General features: G+C 48.3%; 1 protein-coding gene across 36 annotated transcripts in view; it reads left to right on the plus strand.

The window, feature by feature from the left end:
* The first annotated feature begins 1,682 nt into the window (after positions 1–1,682).
* NRXN3 (neurexin 3) overlaps positions 1,683–25,786 on the plus strand; it is a 1,583,151-nt gene continuing 1,559,047 nt past the window's right edge. For all 36 annotated transcript variants that reach the window (XR_005791087.1, XR_005791088.1, XR_005791089.1 and 33 more), the window contains exon 1: positions 1,683–1,987. The gene's annotated coding sequence lies outside the window, so the exon portion shown is untranslated. The remainder of the gene's footprint in view (positions 1,988–25,786) is intronic.

The raw sequence follows: 25,786 nt of genomic DNA on the forward strand, positions 1-25,786 counted from the left end.
GACATGTTTGTTTGTATTCCTATTAGGTGCTGAATACCATAGAGGTGTTGAAGATTGGGGACCCAAAGAAACATAAAAAAATGAGACTATGATCTGAAAGGTAAAGCAGACTGAAGAGTAGACTAGGCATGCTGGTGTCACATGTGTCTATTCATGCCCAGCCTAAATGCTACTTTAGCCCACCGAGCTTGCTATAACATCAGCATTTATCGCTTGCATCTTGATAATCTCATACAGCCTCCTTTACGTTGCTTTTGTGACTGCTGTTTTTCCCTTTATAGAAACACATGGCCATCTTCTACCAATGCATAGGGGACTCCTTGGCGCAGGGAACTTGTCTCACTCATTTTGTTTCGGGTTAGCATGTTTCCTGGTACACATGCTGTCAAAGTTTGTAGGTTTGGGCAAGTGCTAGGATGGCTGGAATGTTCAGTATGTCCAGTAAAGAACAGAAATATAAGAACTACCCTCCATAGAAGGGAGGCAATGTAGCGCTGTGGCTGAGTAGGCAGGCTCTGGAGTCAGACCCAAGTTCAAATTCATTCTGGTTATTTCTGGCTATGCCACCTCGGAGAGCCTCTCTAAAGCTTTGATTTCCTCAACTGTAAGATGGACAACTGTCAAATAGCACCGGTCTCCATGCATTGAATGAGATGACCCATGTGCTTGCATGTGTAAGTGCTCAACAGTTGTTAGTGGCGATACCTGCCATTGGCACTGGCTAGATGAGGGACATGCCATGTAGCCCTTCAGAAAAGGAAGGCTGGAGAAGAAAGGGGGTGGGGCTGTTTTCCCACTGTGAGGCACCAGGGCCTGATGCTGAACAAAACCTTGTGTTTGGTGCCACCGACTGTCATCTCTTGTTTAGTCTTGAATGGGGAAGTGTTTCCACAGACATAGACTAGTTCAGCAAAACTGGCAATGGATTTTGAAGGGTTTGGGGGTGCAGTAGAAATACCTAGGCCCTGAGCTCAGGGTGTGAGCCACAGATGGGAGCCATCCCCCTGACCCACCACAATGCTAGACCCTTGCCTCTGTCTTTGTTAGCTCACAGCCCCTGTGCATAGGGTTGGCTATGCCTCCATCTGTCTTTGTAACTAGCAGCCCTTGGAGGGGAAGCCCAGTTTGTCACCTTCATTTCTATGTCCCCAGCCCTCATCCTATACGCTGTGCCTCTTCCTAAGCAGGCATCCAAAGTGCTTGTTGAAGGAATGGCTTTGTGTCCTAGTTACAGCCCTAGCCTCCATCTGATGCTCAAGGATTGCCCTGGTTTTGCAAGGAGTGGCTACTTGGGGAAACTGAGGCATGCTTTGAGGTCAGGGTCCTTTCCACTCCCTGTCTGCAATGAGACACATGCATCTTCAGCAGTGGGGAAGTGGCTTAGTCTACTGAACCTATAAATGAAGATTTTGTCTTTATTTTCATTCCTGCTTCGGTTCTGGCAAAGAACCTTCCTCAGGCTGGGGTAGGGGGAGAACTGAGCTCCTGACACTGCCTCTTAGCCTTAGGGGGCTGCACAGTGCCCCTCCCTGATGATATCTTCTCAGCTGTTTGCAAAACAGTCAGGGAGGAGGTGAAGCCCTGAGCCAGGCAGCTTGGCTGTCTCTTTAAATGCCGGGGTCTGTGTGGGAGAGGGAGGGGCCGGCTCTGGAGTGCGTGAAATTCCTGGGCTCCCCGGCAGTCTCAGGCTCCGAGCTCAGCCCTACACATCTCCTCTTGCATGCAACTCCCTGAGAGGGAGAGGCGAGCGTGTCCTCCCCTCTCTCGCAGCCGCCAGCATCTTGAGCCACCGCGGACCTGCTTTTCACACCTCCGACACCCCCCTCCCTTCTTCCCCGCCACTCCCTCCCAGAGAGAGAGAAAAGGAGAAGGAGAGAGAAATATTCTGGAATTTGAACCTTTCCAAAGAGGAAACATACCCAGCAAACTCAGTTGATTAAACATCAAACAAACAAACAGATCCCAAATCTTCTGTTCAACTGGAAAGGTAAGGTTTTGGGGGAAAGGCAGGCAGGCAGGATGTGAAACAACTCAAGGTTCTTGTTCGTTCTGGGAAGAGGTTGCTCCTGAGAGGGTAGAAGTTTTCAGTTGGGAGCCACCAACCTAGATTTTCTTTTCTTTTTTTTTTTTTTTTTTTGGATGCTGGATCAGAGAGTCTCAGCTGACCACGGGAATGGCTTTTCAACTGCCTTTCTTTTCCTTCACTTGCTCCTGGAAGTTGAGTTCTTTTGCTCCAGATGTTGGAAAAGTCAGAGAATGTTTTAGATTTTTTTAAATCTTTTTTTCTTCTAAGTCTTTCTCCTATTTGCTTGGATTTTTAGTCTGAAATGATGTGTGCTTGTCACTTCATTTTGGGCAGATAGTTTTTTGGCATTTTGTAGTTACTTTCCCCCTAATTATTATTTTTTTTGGGGGGGGAGGGCTGGTTCAAATGAGAAGGAGAAGAGACACTCTGAGGATCATAAGACAAAATTGAATTGAGACAGGGATTTCCCTAGCTGTTGAGGAATTGAGAGGGGTGTGTGTGTGTGTGTGTGTGTGTGTGTGTGTGTGTGTGAAAGAGAGAGAGAGAGAGGAATAGATTTTTTTTGGAAGGGGTGTGAGGATGTGGTTCTTGAGTCTCAAGATTCAGGTTGGACTCCCGCTATCTTGTTGTGAAGGTGGGCATAATCAGAGGTGAAAAGGGAGTATGTATGTGTGTGTGTGTGTGTATGTGTGTGTGTGTGTGTGCGCGTGTATGCTCCTGTTTGGATCCGTTACAAGGGAATCTTCCTTCTCTGCCTTCCATTTGTTTATATTAATGATTTAGTAGCAGGCTTGCCTGAAAACTTCCACTCTGTGTAAGCACTGTGGGTTTTGCAAGCTCTCAGTGACCTTAAAGGCTGGTTCGATGTCTTTTTTTTCAAGGTATTGTGTTGTACCCAGAGTTTTGGCTCTTTCACTCTCTCTTTTTTAACCATGAAACTTAACTGCTTTAGAAACATCATCCTGATGACAAGGGAAAAATAATCTGTCCTCCCCCCACCCCCCATCCCTTCCTAGGCCAGTGATGTAATACCAACCTATGGGCTCGGCTGCTTTGCAGGTGACTTACCCTGTGATTACTTGTTAAAAAAAATAAATTTCTTCCTCCCTCCATTAAATGCCTCCTCTTTTGATCTTGATATAGAAATATCATCATGCAGTGAGACAACTGTATTTTTGCTAACTCTTACAGGGGTTTAGGTAAGGTAGGATTTCTTTCCCCTGATCACTGATTTTTAATTTTTTTTTAATGCAAAGGTCAGAGATCATTAATAGCTAGGCTAGGATGGAGCAAGACACAGTCAGACCACCTAGGAAAAGTGGGAGAGCTGGGGCCGTCCTCTCCCCGCTTCCTCCGGTCATTCCCGCTTGGGGAGATAGTTTCCTTTTACTAGCCCAATCCACCTCAACATTCCTAATTCTTTCTCTGCCCTGGGTCCTATGGATGGCCCTGGGAGCATGAGGGTCACTCCTCATCACACCTGGACGACAGTGTAGTTTCAGGGGTCAGATGACCGTTTGCCTTTGTGATGAAGGTTCCAATGGAAATTTGAACTCCCAGCGCACTGGGTGACTCTGTGCTCGGGATAGTCTATCTGGGGGCACCTGGAGGTTAGGTCTGGCGAACCTGAAGAACTAGCCCTCTATGAATTTGCCATTCTGGGGTAGAGTCTCCTTTCATCGTTCAAGGGCTTCTGCATCGCCTTTCGAGTTAAAATGGTCCCGCTGGTTATGATGGGCAAGTTTACCTAAGGGCTACTGGGTACGTGGCGGAGGGTTGGAGGGGGGGAAAGACATAGCAAGGCTGGTATTTTTTTTTAATCTTCTAGCTTAATCTGCCTAAGTGATATTGGGGCAAACGATATTTCAGATGGGTGCTGGTTGTGCAGAGATATTCCTATTGTTTGATTTTTTTTTTTTTTTTTGGTTGGGGAGTGGAGAGCAAGGGCTCTTGGCCCATTTTCTGCAGCCTGGGGTTCATCCTGTGAGCCAGTCTTCCTTCTGGAAGAGGGGGAAAAGGCTGGATGCTGGAAGTTCGTTATTAAAGTGAGCAACAGGGCTGGGTTAATTTTTTTTTTTTTTTGAACAACCGGACTGTGCGAATGCCCTTTTCTGGAGCTTTCCGGCCCTTTCTAGTGAAATAATGATATAAAAAAATTGTTTCTTAAGATGAGGGGGCCAGAAATCAAAGGGATTCTAGATTTTGAGAGACAACTACTTCTTTGCTTCTCTGGTAGCTCCCTGTTATTAATTATTGGGGGTTTGACGGGGTCTGGCCTCCTTTTTTGTTAATTTCTTTTTAATGCTGCGTTTCTACTGAATATGTTGATGATTTGGTTCTTATATAAGGGAAAGAATGTATTGAGGTGGATTGATGCTTGGGGTTTTGAGATCGGCTACTGAGATTGGGTGGCGGTTGGTGTGTTTGTCGATATGCATGGTAGGAAGGTCTTTTCTTTTGGGTGGTGGGGGACAAGGGGATGGTTGGAAAATGGTAGATGAGAAGCTACAGCGAGTGGGGATATGAGGGGAGATGGAGATGGGGTCGGAAGTCACCGGTTTGCAGAATTTCTGTTCTGCATCCCCCTTTCTTTCGCTCCTTGGGAAAAAAAATCCATTATCTCTAAAAACACATTATTCTTCAATTGGCCTTTTAGAGAGAAAAAGAGAGGGAGGGGAGGGGTTAATTTGGTAAGGGGGCTTGGTTGTAATTAGCCCACTGCTGCAAAACCGAGATAGAGAAATCCACCGGCATCAGCTTTGGGGGCACAGAGAGGCAGCGGGAGATGGGGGACAGGTTGTCAGTCTTAGATGAACAGTGGAGCGGTGGGGTTGGCGTTTGGGTATTGTGTGTGTGTCTCAGGCGCTCGTGTAGTTTTTTCCACCCCACCACCAATTACCCCCTTTATCCTCCCCCAATTTTGCCATGCTCTTCTTGCCTTCTATTGCCACACGCGGCTCTCCCCTACCCATACGCCCCCTCCCCCTTTCCTCTAGCCCTTTCCATGTCGATGAGAAAATTCTGATTCTGATGGCTCTGCGGCTCTTTTTTCTTTTCTTTTCTTTCCTTTTTTTTTTTTTTTTTTTGCAACACAACAGTGGTGCGATGGCCTTTCCTACATGCCACACGGATGCAGCCTTCTGATAGGAGGGCTAAGTCGGCACATCGACACACGCACTTGCACACGCTCTTGCACACACACTCACACACGGACACAGGCGACCAAGGGCTGGATTTCGTTTGGTTTCATTCCCCTCTGTGGCTCTCCCCACCCCTACCTCCACCATGGCTCCTTTCCACCCATCTTCATACGGGCAATGCAGTAACGTTATCCACGTCTCTTCCCCACACTGCTCTCTTCTTCTCGCCATTATTCTTTCCTGAAAGCTGTGGTGTGTCGCAGTTCATGGGATTAGCATGTTGGAGAGTCTTTGGGGGAGGGTGCCTCTTGAAAAGGGGAGTGGAGTGGGGGTAGATGACATTAATGATTTTTTTTTTTTTTTTGGCCAAATAAGCACCCAGTGATAATGATCCAATTTAACCATCCGTGTAATATGCGTTTGCGGCACATTGGAGGAAGGTTACGGGGAAATCAGAGTCTGGACTGGGTTACCTCTGGGGAGGTTTGCTGCTTGGACAGTAGAGAGAGACACCACCCCCACACCCACACATATGTATGCTCTCTTACACACGCCAACACACACAGCTCTGCTCAGTGGGCTGTGTCAAGCCAGAGGGCACTGCAGAACGTCCCAGAGTTGTCGTTGTTCGTTGCGAGCACAGAGTGATGTCTTTGTCCTACCCGGCTCTCTCTCTGATGTCCGATGTCGTCTGGTCTTGAAATTCTTCGTGGCCTTTGTGTTGCCCTTCGGGTGGGGGCTGGGGGGATGTTTGTGTTTTGTCAGACACCAGTGTGCATCCAGTTGGACCACATGGGAGTGTCGACACCATGTGTGCGGGTCACGCAGGAGGCTGACTGCCTGTTTGTGCCGCCGGAGTGTGACTGTTGGCCATGGCTGTGCGCAGGGCTCTGGAGACGTGTGGGGGTGCCAGCCCTGGGAAGCTGACTTCCCCTTGGGGAGGGGAGGGCAAAAAGCGAGGGTGTTCAGTGGGAGACAGAGGGCAATGGAGTGTTCAGGATAGCTGAGAACGGGGTGGAGGGGGAGAAACCTCTCGGGTCTCCAGTGGAAGCGTCGCGTGAGGTCCCCACGTCCCCAAACCAGCCTGTGGGCGGGGGGGGGGGGGTTGCTCCTGGATGACTGGTGGGCGGATGCAGACTGAAGGCAGAGAGGTAGGCACCTCCGGAGCCCCAGGGAGAAGGGCCCTGCTCTCCCAGCACCAGCCACCCTTGGGAGGCTCGGCCTTGGTTGAGGCTGCAGCCCCCAGGAGCTGAGATCTCCCTGGGCCGGGAAAACAACCAAGCCCCCAGTGCTCGGGGCTCCAGCTGCCTTAACTATCAGACGCCATTTTCTGTCTCCTTTGGCTAAAGGTGTGCCCTTCTTTATGCAATTATAAATGAAATTGGTAAACATTTTGCCCGAAAGAAAAAAAAAAAACCTTCCCAGAGCAAAATGCTGATTGTCCTCCATTTCTGACATCCCTCTCCCTTCCCGGAGCTGACCTTGAAGAGTTAGGGAGAAAGGGTTACGTCATTGCCAGAGAAAGGGGAGAAATAGCGAGTAGGATGCCTCTGGGGCAAATTTTTGTGCCAGACACAGATTAGAGAATGCTCTTTGGATCCCCCCTCTCTTCTTACCTCTTTATGACCCTTGTGTGTGGATGGGGGACTTGCAAAAAGTGGAAGTGCCTCTTCCAAAGCTTGCCTCCTAGAAACGTACCTGCCTGGTACCTTAGTCCCGGCAGTGATCAGGCCGGGTCTCCCCCAAGCATGCACCTGCAGGGGGAAATGGCTGAGGCGCAGCTCTGACCCTTGAGGGCCAGCCCTGGCTGCTCTGCAGTGACTAAGTGAGGCCGTGCAGCTGGGCCAGCCACAGGTGGCAGGCAGTACGGGGCTCAGCAGGGGCTATGTGCGGGGCCTGCTCCCAGTCTCTTCCTCCAGGTCTGTGCTCAAATGATGCCTACTCAGAGAGCACTATACTGACTGGCTTTCTAAAATAACCCCCTGACCCCACCTCCAGCCACTTTCCAGCCTGTTACCCTGCCTTTAATTCAAATTTGCTAATCGCTACCTAGTACTGTATTATATACTGAAGTGTTAAGGTGATCTCGTCTCCTCTAGAATGCAAGCTCCAGGAGCTCAAGGGCTTTGTTTCTGTTCATCGCAGTGTTCCCAGCACCTAGGACACTTCCTGCCACGTAGTAGGTGCTCAACAAATATTTGTTGATTGGAGGAAAGAACCATATGGGTTTGGTATTGGGGTTCTCTTTTCTTCTCTAGCAGTTTGGACCTGTCTTCTGGGAAGGCTGAACTTGGCCTCTGGCTGTCTTATCCCTCCCTGCAAGTCCCAGATCTGCTGGAGGGATTGGAAAGTATGAAACTTTCTGATTGAGAAAGGTCTCCATGCCTGACTCAGAGTGACTCTGCCTCCTTCATCATCCCTGTAATATTAGCCATCATCATCATAGTGGTAGTGGTAATAGTATTGGTATGGCTGCCATTTTTGAGGACCTTGATATGTACCAAGTTCTGCACCAAGATGGGTTGTTTTGTAAACATTCAGTATCTCATTTTATTCTCCAGACTGCTCAATGCAGTATGTTCTTATTACCTGCCTTGGACAAAGGAGGAGGAGACCAAGGCTTAGACTTACACAAAGTAATGTAGTAACCTGTCAGTTCAAGGACTTGAACTGTTAGAGCCCAGTTCATACCCTTACGTTATACTGTTAGAGGTAAAAGGGAGTTGAGTGATCATCTCACCCGGTGCCCTCAAATACAGACGAGAAAACTGAGGTTTCCAGAGATTAAGTGGTTTGTCCAAAGACACTTGATCCAGAGACAAAGCTGGAGTCCAGGTTTCCTGGCTGTCCAGGTATTACTCTTTTCACACCATCATGTTGCCTTGTGAGTGTACACCCCTTCTCAAAGGATAATGTGTTAGTGGCAGCCTCAGGGCCCCTCTTAGTTCTCCTCCTTCCTCTGTCAGAGGAGTGGGTCTCTCCTCACCAGGTGAGATGAGTGGGAGTAGGTGTGTCTTTAAAGAGGGCAGAGTTGGGGCGCCTGGGTGGCGCAGTCGGTTAAGCGTCCGACTTCAGCCAGGTCACGATCTCGCGGTCCGTGAGTTCGAGCCCCGCGTCGGGCTCTGGGCTGATGGCTCGGAGCCTGGAGCCTGTTTCCGATTCTGTGTCTCCCTCTCTCTCTGCCCCTCCCCCGTTCATGCTCTGTCTCTCTCTGTCCCAAAAATAAATAAACGTTGAAAAAAAAAATTTAAAGAGGTCAGAGTTGATTCTTACAGAGTAGAGAGAGATTGGAGGAAGACTGCTGGTCTATACTCCAAGGTTACTGGAGTCTCTGAGAGCTAGTCAAGGTCATCCTCTGAATGTACTGGAGGAAGAGACTGCAGTGGCATGCTCTAGGTTCTCAGTCCCATGTAGCCCTACCCATTAAGGTTACTCTCATATACAGCTGGGGCTCCATTCAGAAGTCCGAGCAGCTGGTGACTGGATCTTGTTGACCTGGGAGCTTGAATACTTCTCCTAGACTGGCTTAGCCCTTGTTTCTCAAAAAAAGGGAGGCATGGGGTCAGACATTAGCCTTGATGTGTTTCATTTCTATGTCCAGTGGCTGGCTGGGGAGCATGATGTCATGAAATGTGGGTGAAGGGCCCCTACCAAATCCCTCTGCTTCACCCCTAGGAACTGACCGTGACTTGGGGACGGGTTAGACCTCCTAACCCTGTGTGTGTGTGTGTGAGGGTGTGTGTGTGTGTGTGTGTGTGTGTGTGTGTGTGTGTGTGTTGTGTTTATGTGTGTGTGTGTTTTGGGGGTCAGGGTGCTGGGGGAAAGGAGGCCAGAGTAAAGTGGATTCTGAGAACCAGGGAAGACTTACCTCGTGCCTGGATCTTGAGATAGGGCATGTAGCTGTTTCTGTGTGACCTTGAGATGGGGTGACCAGATGCCCTGGTTTGCAGAGACAGTTCTCGTCTAGGCCTTTGTCCTAGTGTATAATTATTAACTTTCAAAAGTGTCCTGGTTTGGATGATAAAATATATAGTCATCTTTCTTTGAGATGGCATCACCCACTTTCTGTTAATGGGTAGAGAGAGGAAAGGGGAATACAAGAGACGGAAATCCAATTTTAGGAAGAAGGTGACTGGGAGTAGAGCCTTTCCCCAGAGATATTTCCACTTATCCCACATTTGTAAAGAATGAAGACCTGAATCTTTTGATTAGTTTTTCTATAAACATCACTACTACTACTAACCTCACTACTCTTACTACACTAGCCAACATTTGAGTCCTGTTTTGTGCCAGATACTATGCTAAGCCCCTGACATGCATTATCTCCCTTAATCTTGCCAAACCCTATGAGGTGGGTGCTATTATTATCATTTCTGTATTACGCCCCCTTCCCCAAGGCCTAAAGAGGTTAAATAACATGTCCAAGGTACTGTGGGTAGAAATGGCAAGGTCACGATTTGATTCCAGTGGGCCTGGCTCGGATGCCTCTGGTCTTCACTACTGTGTCATACCACCTCTGTGGGCCTGTCCTCCAGTTCCCCAAGTCTGGGAACCTGATTCTGAGAACTGACCCACTTGCTGGGCAGTCTGACTGACAACTCTGGGACATGCTGAAGATATTAGTGCCAGTCAGTTGCTGCCACTTTAGGCTTAGGGGGAGGATACTGCTGGCCTTGTAGTGGCACTGCTGGTTGTCTCTGTGATGGCACTTGGAAACTCTGTTCCCCATGGTGTCTATTACCTTCTTCCTCACTTCAGGCATCTTGTCAGAGGGAGGAATTTAGGTTGTTTGGGATGGTGGTGAGTTGGCAGAAGGCAGAGAACCTGCAATGTATTTCTCTCTGCTCCATGGCCCTGATCCTTGATGGGCTCACACTCCCCAAGGCCCCCACAGTAGGGCCTGGCCCTTAGTGGGAGAGTCGGGCGAGTGGACTGTCATCTAGCACCTGCTGTAAGCGAAGCGTGGTGTTCTGCCATATTTCCTTTAGATAGGTAGTGTTCTCATTTGTCTGACAAGGAAACCAACGGGGTTAAATAGCTTGTCTAAGATCGGACAGTGAGAAAGAAGTAACAGACCTTGACTCTGACTCTAGAATTCATGCCGTTTCCAAGAACTTGCACTGTTCCCCCTCCTGAACCCTGGAGGAGAGGGGGCAGGAGTTGGAACATCTAAAATGGGGACTAGAGGAGGGGAGGTCTTCAGATCAGCTCTTGAGGCTGAGGGCTGGAGGGGGTATCCGGGGCTCATCATCCTGGTCAGGCAGGGCAAGACTGCTCCTGAACCCTCAGTTGGATGAATGCTGGTTCTAGTTTGGAGAGGAGGGGGAAGGTAAGGCTCATCCACAGCTTCATAGGTGGAGTCAAGGGGCGTCCAGAAGAAGGTGCCTCTTTCCCTCAGGGAATAGTGATACATGTACTGACACCAAATCCCACCTCCTGCCTCCTGTGTCGACATCATCAGGTCAAGGGTCAGAAGGGATGGGTGGTCTCTCTGCCTACAGGCAGGGAGGGGGATACACAGAGGGAGGAATCTGGGATTCCCCATGCTGGAGGGCTCCACGGGGAAAGGAAGAACTTTTTCTTGGTTGAGAGGCAGGGGAGAGAAGAATATTTTTTCTGACTGAGGGGATGGTCTGAGGCCCCCAAGCTGAGCTGCATTAGCTTCATTGCAGTCCCATTGAAGACTGTGTTTATTTTTCCAATAATGTGTTAATTAAACATCGATTTCCAGGTGGAGGAAAGGGAATTGGATTGCTAGAGCTAAATGGAGTGAGGAGGATGGGGAGCTTGTAAGAGGGGCCCCAAGCTGGAGTCAGCATTCTGCACATTGCCCCAGGGGGGGTAGAGGGGAGCTGGGGCTGCCTCTTCCCTGGGCTCTAAATTTGGAATTGCCATCTCCCCATGAGCCTTCAGGAGACATCTTTTCTACCCACTGGCTGCCAGAGCAGACGGAGAATGTTCTTTGCCGAACCTCAATTCAAGGAGGAGAAATGATTATTCCTCACCTTCCCCAGCATCTTTGCATTGTGGAGCTACCCTGTGCCAGGCTTCATATTGGGATCCTTCAGCAAACTTGGTGCTAGTACTTTTATACCCCCACTTTGGTGATGAGGAAACTGAGGCTCGGAGAAGTGAAGTAGCAAGTTCAAGAGCAAAGAGCTGGCAAAGCCTGGCAAGAAAGGGAGCCCTGGAGGAGTAGAAAGTATCAGGTTGGCAGAACAGCTGTCAAGGACCCAAGCTCCTGCGAAGGAAAAAAAAAAAAAAGAAAAGAATGCAGCATCTAATAGGCAATAAACAGAACCATTTGATATTTGATCTCTGGCCAAGATTGATTGAGCTTTTACCATGTGCCAGGAGGTGCATTAAGTGCCTCGCGTGTAGCTTGTGAGGATGTAGTGGCTAAGTGTCAGGGAGTGTTATTCCCATTTTAAAGATGAGGAGAGTGGGGCTTGGAGAGCTTAACTTGCCTGAGGTCGCAGAGTTGGTGGATGGAGCTGAGGTAAAAACGGAGGTAAGTCGTTAGTAAAGAGGACTCTAGGAACCTTCACAGTTGTGTTCCATTATCTCATACACACTGAGGACACGGGGCCTGCTCAGCAAGCCACCTACAACTTCTAGGAGGGAAGTATGTGGGGCTCTTAGGATGGATGCTCTGACCAGATCATGTGCCTCAGGAATATCTGGGGTCTTGCCGTGTGAACCCCACTGTCTGATCCTTTCTCAGCTCGAGCCTCTGGTTGGGTGAAGGCTGTTCTGGGGTGTTCGCAGTGCTTGGAGCCTGTAGGGTGAGCTGGGTGGTGACATTCAGTTAGAGCAGTGGTTCTCAAACTTTGCTGCATATTAGAATCACTGTATTAAGTCCCAAACCTATGTTGTACCTCATGTTAATTAAATCAGAATATTTAGGGGAAAGACCCTGGCATCAGTATGTTTTAAAGCTGCCTGGGTGATTCGGTCAGGCTCGCAAACCAGTGGTTCAGAACACTCTCTGCTACCAAGCAGGTGCTGGCAGGCTAGGCCAGCATCTGTTTCCAGAATTACGTTGGAATTGTGGAAGTAATTAGTTATACACACCCAGGACCCAGTGGGGACACTGCTTATCTTGATCGGTTTCCTTCTGAGAAGAGCCTCTTTCAGACTTTGGTATGCATCAAAATGTCTGGGGAGCTCTTATAAAATGCATATTCGCAGGCCCAGCCCACTGCACATCTGAGTTAGGAGTCCTGGGGTGGGGCCCAGGAATCTGCATTCAAAGCAAGCACTTTCTGTGGCTGGGTGAAGTCATGACATACAAGGTCAGCCTCAGAGCCCCCTCTGTCCCATGCCAGTACTTGTGAAGCCCTCTCTCTTTGGAGGGCAAAAAGGCGAGGCCAGGGACTGCTGTGGTTACCTGTTGCTCTGTGAGACGAGGCCTTTCTTGCTTAGGACCCGCTGGCCACTACTGGCGTGGGAAGGCCTGTCACCTGGCTTGGGTCCCTGCTACCCACTGCCAAGCCTTGCGTGGTGCCCTGTGCGCAGCAGCCCTGAGGGAGGAGAGGATGATTTCAACCTGGAAATTCGGCAGGCTCCCTTCTCAGGTTTAAAAAAATCAGAGTAAATCTCTGCACAACTTGATTGTTTGGAAGTCTGTCAGCAGCAACCACCCTGAGTCTTCCCCAGGGATCGGTGAAACAGCTTCTCTGGGGCTCATTTTAAACTTTTCTTCCAAAGCTGTCAAAAAATGGAGAATAGTCACAGACTCTCAGAGCTGGAAGGGACCTTGGTGATCATCCATGCTAGGGCTACTATTCTATTTATCTGTTCGTGCATTTATTCATCCAACAGATATTTATTAAACACCTACTATATCCAGGCATCATACCAGGTGATGGGAATATAGCCACAATGAAGAGAGACACTTGGTTTATCTCTGATGGAGCTTAAGCTTGGGTGGAAGGGCAAATATTAAACAACACGAAGAAATATGTAATCATTAGTTATGATGAGTTGCTCCAAAGGAAAAAGTACGGGGGGCACTGCAAATTTTGGAGCCCTGATGTAGCATGATGGTGTGGAGGAAATGACAGCTAAGATTGATCAAGTGCTCACTCTGCACAGGCCCTATTATAAAGGCCTCACCTTCTTACTTTATCTTCACGCTTAGTCTCAGAAGGGAGTACTGTTGTTATTACCGTGTTGCAAAGGAAGAAACAGGCACAGAGAAGTGCCCAGGCTGGGACGACAACTGAAGTCTGTCTGACCTTCTTCCCCCACCTCAAACATCCCACCTCAGAAGACCTGGTATTTGTTCTGAAGGCAGAAGGATGAGGTGGGGGCGAGGAAAAACCAGAGAAGTTAAGAAAATGCTGATAAGGGGCACCTGCATGGTTAAGTATCTGACTTCGGCTTAGCTCGTGATCTCGTGGTTTGCGTGTTCCAGCCCCACGTTGGGCTCTGTGCTGGCAGCTCAGAGCCTGGAGCCTGCATTGGATTCTGTGTCTTCTTCTCTCTCTGCCCCTCCCCTGCTTGTGCTCTGTCTCTCAAAAATAAATAAACGTTGAAATAATTGAAAAAAAGAAAATACTGATAATTCTGGCCATGTGTGGAGCTCTAGGTGCCAAGCATTGTGCAAAATCCTTGGCCAAAATTATGTCACTGAATACCCGCAATAACTAAGTAAACAGTAGGAATTATTATCCTCTTTTTGCAGGTGAGGAAACTGAGGCTGTGAGAGTTTGAGTTTACAGACGGTGGACCATCTGAAATCCACCCCATCTGGGCTGCTTGGATCTCCCCTGTTGGGCAGTGCTAATCACAAAGAGTGGCTCACGGTGGGGGTTCTCCCAAGGCCCACAGGCCTGCTTGTTCTTGGTCAGGGAGAACCCAGAGGGAGGAACAAAGGTCCTCTCTGGGGCAGCCAGAGCAGTCTCTGTATCATGAGCAGTCTCCATTTTTCTTTCCTCTCGCAAGAGCCACAAGGCCAGCCTTTGGGTCTGTTGGCCCACAAGCCCCATAGGGAATGCTTACCCTCTGTCCTCTACCTTTCAGTCCTACCTGTTGCTAATTAGTGAGATGCTGGTCACCTGCAGTTCCCTCCCTCCTCCTCTGAACAGCCTCCCTGTGTTCATCTGAGGTCTCCTCTGCCTTTGAGCTACGGAGTCCTCTGGCCCACCCTGAGCTGATCTGCACTGAGCAGAAGTGAGTCGAGGTAGGAAGAAGTATAGGGACCCAGGTCACGGACTTGGTCTAGAGTCATGAGAGAGAGTCAGGACCACGTGTGAAGAGAAAGGAAATGTGTTCACAGGGCACTGGTGAAATACTGAATTCCTGAAAAGTTTGCTAGGACACAGGACTTCATTTCTTCAACCTCCTTTCTGACCTGACATGCAGGTGAGCAAATATGTGTATGGAGACGAGCATCCTATGAGATGGAGGCCTCTCTGTACCCTCCTGGAGTCCTCTTCCAGGATTGACAGGGTGGCTCTGGCCAGGGGGATGCCAGAAGTGGGCAGTCAAGCTTTTCGTCTGCTTTTCTGCAGCCCTTGGCGTGGTGGGGGCTGCCTCAGTACTTGGCTCTGACTCTGATCGGCCTAACACTTGAAGGCCACTCTCCAGATTCCTGGAATTGAGACAGAAAAAAGAAGTCAGGGAAGCTTTCTCCGAGAAGGGGTGGGATGTGTGGGAGGTAAGGAGGTTGGCTTGTGTGTGGGCTGTGGCGTTTGGATGACTGGCACACGCACTTTTATCATATGTGTGTGGTTACTTTTATTTTTCTACATTCACCTCCTTAAAAAAAGCGACTTGCTTTCTTATTACAGAATAATGTGTGTTTGTTATAGAACACTTGGAAAATACTAAAAACAAAAATAAGAAGTCACCTGTAAATCCCCCCTCCAGAAATAACCAGTGGGAAAATTTTGATAGCTGTCCTTCCAGCTTCATTTCTAAGCATCCACAAACCAGGGTGTGCTATTTTGTTTTTAAAGAAGTTCATTCTATCATTTAACAAATACTAATTGAGAGCCCACTCTGTGCCAGGCACCGACATCACATTTTGGAAGCTCTCACACTAGCTTGATTTTTCACTTAAAGAATATATCATGAGCACTTTTCACAACAGCCTCTCATGCCGTTGAGCTTCCAGATTTAGATTTTGGGTGTAATGAGGCAGTTGGCAAATTTTGGCATCTAAGATCTTCTGTCTTAAGGAAGGATTGCTGAGCCTCTCTTTCCTTGGTACCTAAGACAAGCACCATATTAGACCCTTTGGGAGAAAATGTGTCCCTTTGCCAGGAAATAAGGAAGGGACAGAAGAAGGTTTGAAGGGTGGGAAAAATCCTGGCCCTTATTTAGTGTTAGAGTCTGGGACTTCTCCCAATGGGGGGTTTGGAAAGGAGAGATTCCATTCTCTTATATGGAACCCTAGCATCCTAGAGAGTGGGTGGAACCTTAGTGCATGGCTGGTTCACCTTCCTCAATGTAGAGATGGGGGCTAGGAGCAGTTAAATGACTTGCCCAAGAATACACAGGTGGTTGATGACAGAGCTGAAGCTGGAACTTGGGGAGCTGAGCTGGCGAGAGTTGCATGATGATGGTTGGGGGTGGATTTGATAGAAGTGGTATAGAGGGAGCCCATTCAGACTGGATGGAGGGGCTTCAGTGACCTTGATTGAGTTTGGATACTGTATAGAAAGGAAGTTTGCAATACAGGTCTGATTTTCTGCCCTTCAATGATCTCCTACCCCATTCCTTATCCACAGTGTACCCCATGCCATTATCTCTCATATGCACATCTGTGGGTCTGTGGAGGCCTAGGAGATGGGGTGTGAGAGAAGAATGCCCTCTAGAATGCCAGTATTACTCACAGACCAAGCTAGCCTGGTGCAGGTTTCCACATATTCAATTTTGCAAATATCTACAAGGTACTTCCTTTGCCTCGGGAGGGGGTGGGGCATTGTGTCTGGTGCTAGGCACACAGAAGAGAGTAATGGTTGGCATTTTTCGAGTGAAGGACATTATGACTGTATGTAACCACAGCAGAGGGCCTAGATCCAGGATAGAAGGAACCACATGGGCTTTCATGGAAGGGAGGATTACTTCTTGAGAAGTAAGGGAGTGTGAGGAAGGTTTCACTGAGAAGATGGAATTTAAAGAATGACATCAGTAGATGGAAGAGAAGGACTGAGGATGCCAGGCCAAGGAAACCACATGAGGAAAGGCAAGAAAATGAGGAATTTGTCCTCAGTACATAGGAGATTGACCTTTTATAGCACATAGGTAGAGGACTGAGTGAGAGATGGGGCTGGAGAAGGATGTTCCAGCTCATTTTCAAAGGACCTGGAATGGTAGGTGTTTCAGTTGGGATGATCTCAATCATTGGAATCCCAGCTCAATCTGGCTTAATACAGAGGGAGCTCTGGGGAATGGAGTTTGGAGTTTACATAACTCAAGTTTTGGAGAAAGGACCTCAGCTGTGGTTCAGTCTAGGGGTGCCCAATATTGTCAGGGCCTCAGGCTGGCTCTGTCAATGGTAGTAAAATGGCTCTGCAACTCTAGAGCTCATGTGGGTACAGCTCACCCTTGAAAGTAAAGAAATTCTCTTCCCCCAGCCATTGGACAAAAGTCTTGGGCCTCCTTTTGGTTGGACCAATTAGGTCACAGGTCCCTCTCTGAATGAGTTGTAACAACTCTGAGCAGTTGTAACCTCTTGCTCTGCCCTGACAGCAGACGGAGGCATCCAGTCCCAACCATGTGGCTACTTCACCATGAGTGGGGGTAGAGTGGATGCTGGTCGCTGCAGGATAGTAGGTAAAGACATCAGGACTCTCGTGTGTGTGTCCCGGGGAACATGGGACATATTAGAGCAGCAGGGTAGCCTTTTCACCTTTGTAGTAGGAAAACTATAGAGATGGGAAGGGAAAGTTACTGGATTTCCAGAATTCGGAGCAAGGAGGACACTGCCTGGCTGACATGGGGCTACTCTCTCAGAAGAAGCCACCAAGCTGGATCATTGAGCCCAGCCCAGAATATGGTCCACGTGGGTGCCTGTGACTCATCCTGGCACACAGGCAGAGCAAGAGGATAACTTACAAAGGACCAAGCCAGTCTTCATCTGTCAACAGCATTCTCCTGTGGTTTTTTGTCATTCTTCAGAGAAAAGAGGCTAAGGGTGTTTTAGGGAAGCCTGAGTGTGGGTGCTTCTTGCAGAATACTTCTAAAGGGACTTGTGGTTTCCCGGGTACAGCCTGAGGTGCAGGAACTCGAGTTCATTCTTTATGGATTTGAGTTTTTGTTTTGTTTTTTTTATTCCTTTTGCAGTGTGTACATGCACAACTCCTCCTGGATCAGCTTTGATTGATAGGTGCCTTGGCAACATCCTCATTTCCTCAGGGATCTGATGGCTTCAGAATTGCTTTGCTGGTTTCTGATCATATTTAGCTGGCCCTTGCTGGGCTGTTATGTGCTCTGGACTATGTTTGGAGAATTAATTTCCTTTATGCCTCAAAGTCAATAGGATGCTTTTTGTTTCTGTTCCCTGAATTGAAGGCAGAAGTTTTACTAGGGCATCCCACCCTGAGCTGACAAAAAGGGGGCTCTTCTGCCATGGTGGTTTTCCTCCTGTGTGTGACTCTGAGTAGCTGGAAATTGAGCTACAATGATGGGGTGGGGGTAGAGGGGCCTGGGATATGGTGCTCTCAGGTTTCAGGATTACCCAACTGCTCTGAGATGACTTTTAGGTGATCTATAGACTTAGGGCAAAAGAGCCATGTTTAAATATTAGCTTTATCATTCATAGTCATGTAGCATTGGACATTTGGCTTTTAAGTTTCAGAGAACAGGTGTGGAGGACCTACTGTGTTCCAGGACTGTCTGGACCATACAAACATTTCTTGTTCTGCAATAGCCCTGAGGTAGCAGTGAGAAGGCATCTCTAAGTCACTGGGGGGCTGCTTCATGCATGCACTGTGTCCGAGCTATTCCTGTGCTATCTGGCCCCTCATGATATGACCCATGAGGCAGGCAGCAGTATCTTCACTTTATAGATGATCAAAATAAAAGCTCAGCAAGGTTAAGTAATTTGCCCAAAGCCTCTCAGCAAGTAAGTGAGATATAAATCCAGTAGTTTCTGACTTGAAAGCCTGCAATGCTCTGGGTGTCAAGATGTGGCAGAAAAGCATGAGTTTTGGGATCACACATGCAGACCTAGGGTAACTTCCTGCTGCTTATCTATTAGTCAAGTGGATTCCTCACCTCCTGAGTCCAGTGTCATTGTCCATAAATCAGAGTTATAACATAATCCTTGTTGTTGGGGGATGGCTCAGAATCAAATGACTTCTCTAAGGCTACTTTGTAGTTGGTATGGGAGGATTAGAACCCAAGTGATCTGATGCCACATCCATGGTCTGCTCCCCTTTTCATACCACTTTGGTTCTGCCTGGTCTACAGCAGCCATAGCCATGATACTGATGATGGTGGTAATTTTTATTATGTGTCACTTGGATTATGCTAATAGCAAGCCTCTGCTTCTGGTAATGGGTGGGACAGGCCAGCAGATTTTCTTTTCATCTTTCTCCCTCCTGATATTTTGACCTGGGTTTTCTTAGAAGCAGGAGTTGAAGGGTGAGCTATTAGGGTCTCAGGGTTTCAGGGATTGGGTAGGTCAAGGCAGGAGGTGAGAGAAATCATCAGGTGGCTGAATGGAACATGCCACAGTCCTTCTTGTGTGCTGTGGAGCAAGGGGAGTCCCTAAGTGGAGTGGGGATCTTGGGCTCACTGTGTGCTCTTGGGACTTTTATAAGTGAGCATATAGGGAACACCCATGTGCCACATGACTGTCCTACCCACACCCCTGGAAGGTTGATATTGTCACCCTCATATTAGAGATAGAGGGACAGGATGGAGGGACTAAATTGGTGATGGCTCCCCAAGACAGTGAGTGTCAGAACAGGATTCAAAAAGGGACTGCTGGATCCAAGGGTTTTCTACTGCAGGACACCTGTGTTTAGAAAAACTTGACTTTCTGCGTATTTCACAGACTCTTGAAAGATTCTAGTCTAACCCCTGCCTTCTGCTAGTTGAGGAAACTGAGGCTTAGCAGTCAAATGATTTGACCAGGTTCCCCCAGAGGGAGAAGCCAGCTGTGGTTAAGGCCATGGGATTTCCAGGCTCATGGTTACCTCCCAAATGTGCCGCAGACACCTGCAGTGCCTGCCCAGGGAGGAGCCTGGCAGGAATTAATGGGGCAGTGAGGCTACAGTGCTGAAGGTTGGCATTTGGAGCCTGATTTCAGGTTCCTTGGATACTCAGGGGCAAATCAGGAGACAAAGGCAGAAGTCTGTGCATAACAGCTAGATCACTTTGGGGCCAGGATATGCCATGGATATTCAGTCAATGAGAACAATTGTGATCTCAGAAGGAGGTGGGGCTCAGCTTACTGAGCGGGGGAGGTACAGGCTGCCATGTTAATTGAGTTGGCTTTCTGGTTATTATAATCTGGGTTTTTTAAGGTCTGAGTCCTGGGCTTTGGCATCAGACTGACTCAGTTGTGAATGCAGATGAGTCTATTCTGTGTGTATAAATTTTGGGCAAGTCACTCCCCCTTTAAGAGTCCCAGGTTTGCCATTTACAAAACAGGAATGAAGTCACACCCACCCCGTAGATTGGTTTGGAATGTCAAATGAGGACTGGTTTAGTGCTCTCAGAATTGTATGTCTGGCATGGACCTCTCCCTTCAACTGAAGTGTGAACATGCACCTGCTTAGCTATCATCTCTACCTGCTGTTGACCACTGATTCAACTCAAACTTTCTGTGCTTTTATGTCCTTTAATTTGACCTCCTACCCTGCCCAGTCTTTCCTGTTTGAGAAGAAAGCAACGTCATCCTCCCAGGTGCTCACACCTAAAACACTGAGGATTGTTGTTGACTCCCTTCTGGCTCTCCTGTCCCGACTTCAAGCTGTCAGTAAAGCCTGTAGGCTCTCCCTTAAAAATGGACCCAGAATAGGGCCATATTTCTTACTCATGTGGTCCAAACCACTGCCACCACCTCTTGCCTGGATTATTACAAGGTCCTCCTTACTGGACTTCTGCTTCCACTCTCGCCTCTGTGCATTTCCCGCCCCCCCCCCCCCCCCCCCCCCCCCCCCCCCACACAACAGGCTGGAATGATCCTTTAAAATGAAAGTCAAATTATGTTACTGTGCTCAAACCTTTCCAGTGGCTTCCTATGCAGTGAACCATGGTGGAGAGCTCTAAGTATGAGCACAAAGCCCCACCAGATCTGGCCCCAGACCTGTCCACCCTCTTCTCCTTTCATTCTCCTTGCTCATGCTGCTTTTTGAACTTGCTAAGCCCAGTCCAACCTCCATGCTTTATCCTGGCCACTCCCCTGGCTGTTTCCATTCCCCAGGTCTCTGCACAAAATGAACATCCTTGGGCAAGCCTTCCCAGCTACCCTTCCGGAATAGCAGATCCCTCCTCAGCCCTCAGATCCCCTTATTTCACCTAATTCTCATAGCACCTTACACCATCTGACATAGTACGTATGTGTTCATTTTGCTTATTGTCTGTCTGCCTGAATAGGACCTCATCACCCCGAGGGCTGGCTGGGACTTTGTTTTGTTCACACATGGCACCTCGCACGGGGTGAGCACTCAGTGAACAACTGCTGGATGAATGAATGCCCCTGTCCCTGCTTCTATAATTCAGGTGCCTTCTTATGGTGGGTCACTTCTTGCCTAGTCTTTGAGGATCAAATGAGAGTATATTATCCTCTTTCATTCTTCTTCATGAACCACCTTCTAGAGACAAGGCCTGGGACTTTTTGAAATAGCTTTCCATTTTTTTCTCCTTTTAAAAAAGGAATACATTTGCCATGCACATTGGTGGGGGGGGGGAGAAGTAAAGAAAGAGAAACTGAAACATTAAGCAAAATAAAAAATGTAAAGAAGAACATGAAGATCACTTGGGATCCCACCTCCCAGAGGGAACCACTGTTACTATTGAGATGCCTACCCCTCAAGCTTTCCCCTAGGTTACAGGTTTTCTTCCTTAGGGGAGAGGGATGAATTGGGAGGGACATTCTACAAATGAAGGTATTATTAAGGATACTGGTGACAAAATGATGGTGACAACTGTGGAAAGGCATGACTAGGAATTGGAAGAATCGGTGACTCTCTTTTTTAGCTTAACAAGTTAGTTTGTTTCTAACCAGATAAGGTCACATACAGGAAAGACAGAGACACCTCAGGAAAGGTATAAGGAAAATTCATGTTTGCCTTGTTTTGCTTATTTTTCAAAGCTTCTACTTGGATGGAGCATTCTTTTTTTTTTTTAATTTTTTTTTTCAACGTTTATTTATTTTTGGGACAGAGAGAGACCGAGCATGAATGGGGGAGGGGCACAGAGAGAGGGAGACACAGAATCGGAAGCAGGCTCCAGGCTCCGAGCCATCAGCCCAGAGCCTGACGCGGGGCTCGAACTCACGGAGCGCGAGATCGTGACCTGGCTGAAGTCGGACGCTTAACCGACTGCGCCACCCAGGCGCCGGATGGAGCATTCTTTAAGGCCTTGGGAGCCGTGTATTCAGTGCAAGCAAATTTGTAACTAGTGTGGTGTGTGGGGCTGGGTTAGGAGGTTGGAGACTGACAGCAGTGGAAGGACTACTTACCCTGTGCCCGGAGTTTAACGTACAGTAGTTAACGCATTTAATTCTCCTGGCAATATTGTGTGGTAGGCATTGTGAATTGCCTTTTACAAAGAACACAGAGACCAGTGGAGAGGTCAAGGGACTTCTCTAGGTGTACCCCCTCATGGGCAGTGGTGTATGATTTGAACCCAGGGTGTCTGACTCCGGTGGCTATGTTCATAACCACAACAAAACATACTTCCAGAGCAGTCATGCTGGAGGGGCAGGTGGGCAGGTGTGGAAATACATTCAGTGAAACTGAGGGTGAGGCTGGGACTTTCCATGGGAGGACCCCTTGTAGGGATCCCTCCCAGCCCCCAGAGTTGGTCTACCGCATGGCCAGATGGGATGTTAGAGCCTGGTTCTGTGTCTTTGTCTGGAAGGTTGTCTGGTGGTTGTGCCACCAATGTGAAATAATGAGGCAAATCTGGAGATAGGCATGGTCAGGAAACCAGACAGCCACCCACTCACGTCACTCTCCAGCTTAGGACATTTGTGGCAAATGACTCCCTGCAGATGGATGCGGAGTTCCAGAAATTGGGGGTGAGCAGGGGTATTAAACCATCCATTCTCCTCTTTGACCTGTGTAAAAATTCTGAATATCTGACCCTGGTGATGGGGGCTGCAGGGTGGTGGGTGGGAAGGTTGTCTTTTGAATTCATGAAAACCATAGGCCAGTGGACTGAGGGGCAGACTTAACATTCTTACAGGGTGGTACTATGTGGCCCCAGCAGGGGGTTCTGAGTTCTAGCCCTGCTCCCTTCTGCTGCCCCGAGCAAGGGGTATGTGTGGGTGTGCATGGGTGGAAGTGCAGGGTATATATTGTTTGGGTATTGTTACCCTGTCAGAGAGCAGGAGATGGTTCCTGGGCATTAATGCTGCTCAGATGTTAAACTGACACTTACAGTTAGGTCTTATCCACAGAGTGAGGAGACGCTTGTGGTTTCACTGTCACTCCTGAGTCTTGCAACCTGAGTGGGAAGAAGGGCAAGAGGGATTCTGCACTCAGTAGTATGGGGTTTGAGGTTGGGTGCTTTAGCTGGGTAGGAAGTACTGAACTCACCATTGTCCTGCAAAAATAGCTTGTCTCTCAGTTCTGTTTCTCAGGGAAAGAGAAGTCTTCTTGGATTCCATTCATTCAACAAATCTTTATTGAGCACCTGCTGGGTCCAGACACTGTGTTAGGTCTTGGAGTAGGGGCAGCGGTGTGGGTGACAGCTGGCAGAGTTGACGCATATTCTGGTGGCCCCCCTTGACTTGAGTGGATGATGAATTGGATATGGGGATAAGGGAGAGATCAGTGGGGAGAATGATTCCCAGGGTGTTGATGTGAGTAGCCATCGGAAGCTTGGCATCAGAACTCCTTTCCCAGGGAGGGTGGCATGGCTCCAGATTGCTGGGGCAGATTTCACATAATTCAAAAAGGGGAGGGGAAGGAGAGGCCCTGAGAAGTGTCAGCCAGTGAGTTTGAACCTGTGCACTTTCCTCTTCCTTATAAGAAATTACTGCTCATCAGTACTTCCTGATTTCTCCTCAATCTGCCCAGTGCCTCCTACCTTCCTGGTTCACTACCTCAATATGGAATAAGAACATGGGAAGGAGAAATGGACTTGTAGAACCTTTACCAAGCTAAGAGAAACTTCATAAAACCTGGTCAGCTTGGGACCCGGGAAGACAGATCAGTCCACGTCCAGTTCTGATAAAGTAGATATCATTGTCACAGATGACTCCAGCTGTTAATGTCCTTTCAAACAATTATGGAATTATGGAATGTTAGTGCTAAAACGTAATTTTGGAGCTTGTCTAATTTAACCCCCACCCCCTATTCTAGGGATACATAAACTCAGGCTTAAAGAGATTAAGGATTGCATAAAGTCACACAGCTGGTAAGTAACTGTAAAGTTGGGGAGAGGAGGCTGGAAAAGCACCAGAGAAAGGGATCCCAGAGAGTCAAGTCAGTGCTATTTAGGAATATAGGCTACCCTAGGAGTCTGCTGGAGTGGGGAGGGTAAAGCCCCTGTCCTATACACAGAACTGGCTCTCTCACTAAGAAACCTGAGTATCAAGTGAAAGTGGGACTGAAGGGGTCAAGATTACAGCTGAACCGCCTAGAAGACAGAGTTCAAGGTTATCTGTCAGCCCACACTCTTGGAAAGTCCTCTCTCCAGGCACTGGAGCCATTGATGTGTCATGGCTTGAGGGCCACCTTCTTTGTGTCTTTCTCTGCCTCATCCAACCTATTCTGCTAGACTTGATATCATAGTGCCTATTTTCTGCAGCTGGCTGGCTGGCTAATTCTCCCCCTCTGCCTCTGGACTTTGACCCACTGGGACTAGAGCATGGGAGAGCACTGCCCACGCTCTAGTCCAGTGGTGATGATGCAAGCTGGGTTTGGGGCAGGAGAATGATGTGAGACCCACATCAGTCCACTCTCTCCATGTGGTAAGGGTTTTCTGGGTGTAATGGGCTGAGTGCAATGGTTGGAAACCACAGATCAGTCCCATTGTAGCCTTGCTTTGGCATTTTGATAGGAACTGTGTTTGAGTGTAGAGAACTTCAGAACTTTTCTTTGAAATTTAAAATAGAAGCTCACATCAGGGCTAATATCTAGAATTTAGGCTCAGCACACTGAGCAAGAGCCCACTGGGGAGATGGAGTCTTGACAGCCACCTGGGTGAGGTTCCTGACCTCTGATATGCTACTTCTTTGAGCTCTAGGGAAGCTGTGGCTCAATGGCTCAGAATGTAGACACCTAGAATGTGTGGACAAGGTGAGGTCATTGCCACCTTTGCCCAGTATTAGGGCCTAACCTGGGATAGTCTAGCTGCATCTGGCAGGAGGAGGGAGGGTAGACTTATCTACCATGTTGACCTGGGGTCTCTGGCAGAGTAGGAGAGCCACTCAAGCTGGGTGTGTCAAAAGGAGGGTAGTGTGAGATGCACCAGAGTGAGCAGAGGGAGTCCAGAGATGGATGACTAAGCGTATGGAGGGGCAGCAGTCACAGAGGGGGCAGGGTGCTCCAGCATCCTGAGGTAGATATCTCAGTCCCCATTCTGGTCAGTGCCTGTCTGGACCTGCATTTCAGTCTTGAGTCCTCTCAGGGGCCCAGCCTGAATCTATGCCCTGGTTGGCACTGACCCCTTGGCACTGATTTGAGCGCCATTTGTCTTTGTGTCTGATCTGCAACGTGTGCAGATGCAGAAGTGGCTCAATTGATGACCTGTCTTCCGGAGAACTCAGGGGATCCTGGGAGGCTTGGTTGCTCAGACATTGCAGAGGTGTTAAGAAGCTCTTGGTGGAGATCTGCATAGGGAGGTTAATTGTTACTGTCCCCCTACCTCTCTCTCTTTCTCTCTCTTTTTTTCCTCCCTGTCTGGTAACCTTAGCTCAATTTAAGTAAGTTTTAAATCTCAAGCTGAGATAATGTTTAAGGACTGTAGTTCTTGAAAAATTAGTTCCCAGGGAAAGGAAGGAAAATCAACATAAAGTGGCTACTGTGAGCCAGGACTATAGTATGCATTATCATTGTGTTGTTCATTTGTTTCTTCACAGTGATCATGAAGGGTGTTCATTCATTTGTTCATTCATTCATTCATTCATTCATTCATTTATTCATTCATTCTTTTGGTATTTTCTGAGCACGTGGCATGTGCAAGATAGCATTCTAAACTCTGGTGGTATATTAGGGCAGACCAGGTTTCTGCTCTCATAGAGCTGACAGTCTAGTGAGAAGTGTGGTAGACAATAAACATATAGCAATTAGACAATTTCAGACATAAGTGACTTCCAGGAAGGAAATAAGAGGGCAGGTGGGTGACTTTGGAGAGGTGCAGGGAAAGCCATCTGGGGAGACCACACCTAAATGAGGACAGAACCATGGCAGAGCTGGGGAGGTGCCACCCTGCTGGGAACAACAAGTGTAGACATCCAGGATGTGGACTTGGGAGTGACCTT

Source organism: Herpailurus yagouaroundi, unplaced genomic scaffold (assembly GCF_014898765.1).
Source record: "Herpailurus yagouaroundi ecotype Mexico unplaced genomic scaffold, PumYag 141, whole genome shotgun sequence".
NCBI lineage: Eukaryota > Metazoa > Chordata > Mammalia > Carnivora > Felidae > Herpailurus > Herpailurus yagouaroundi.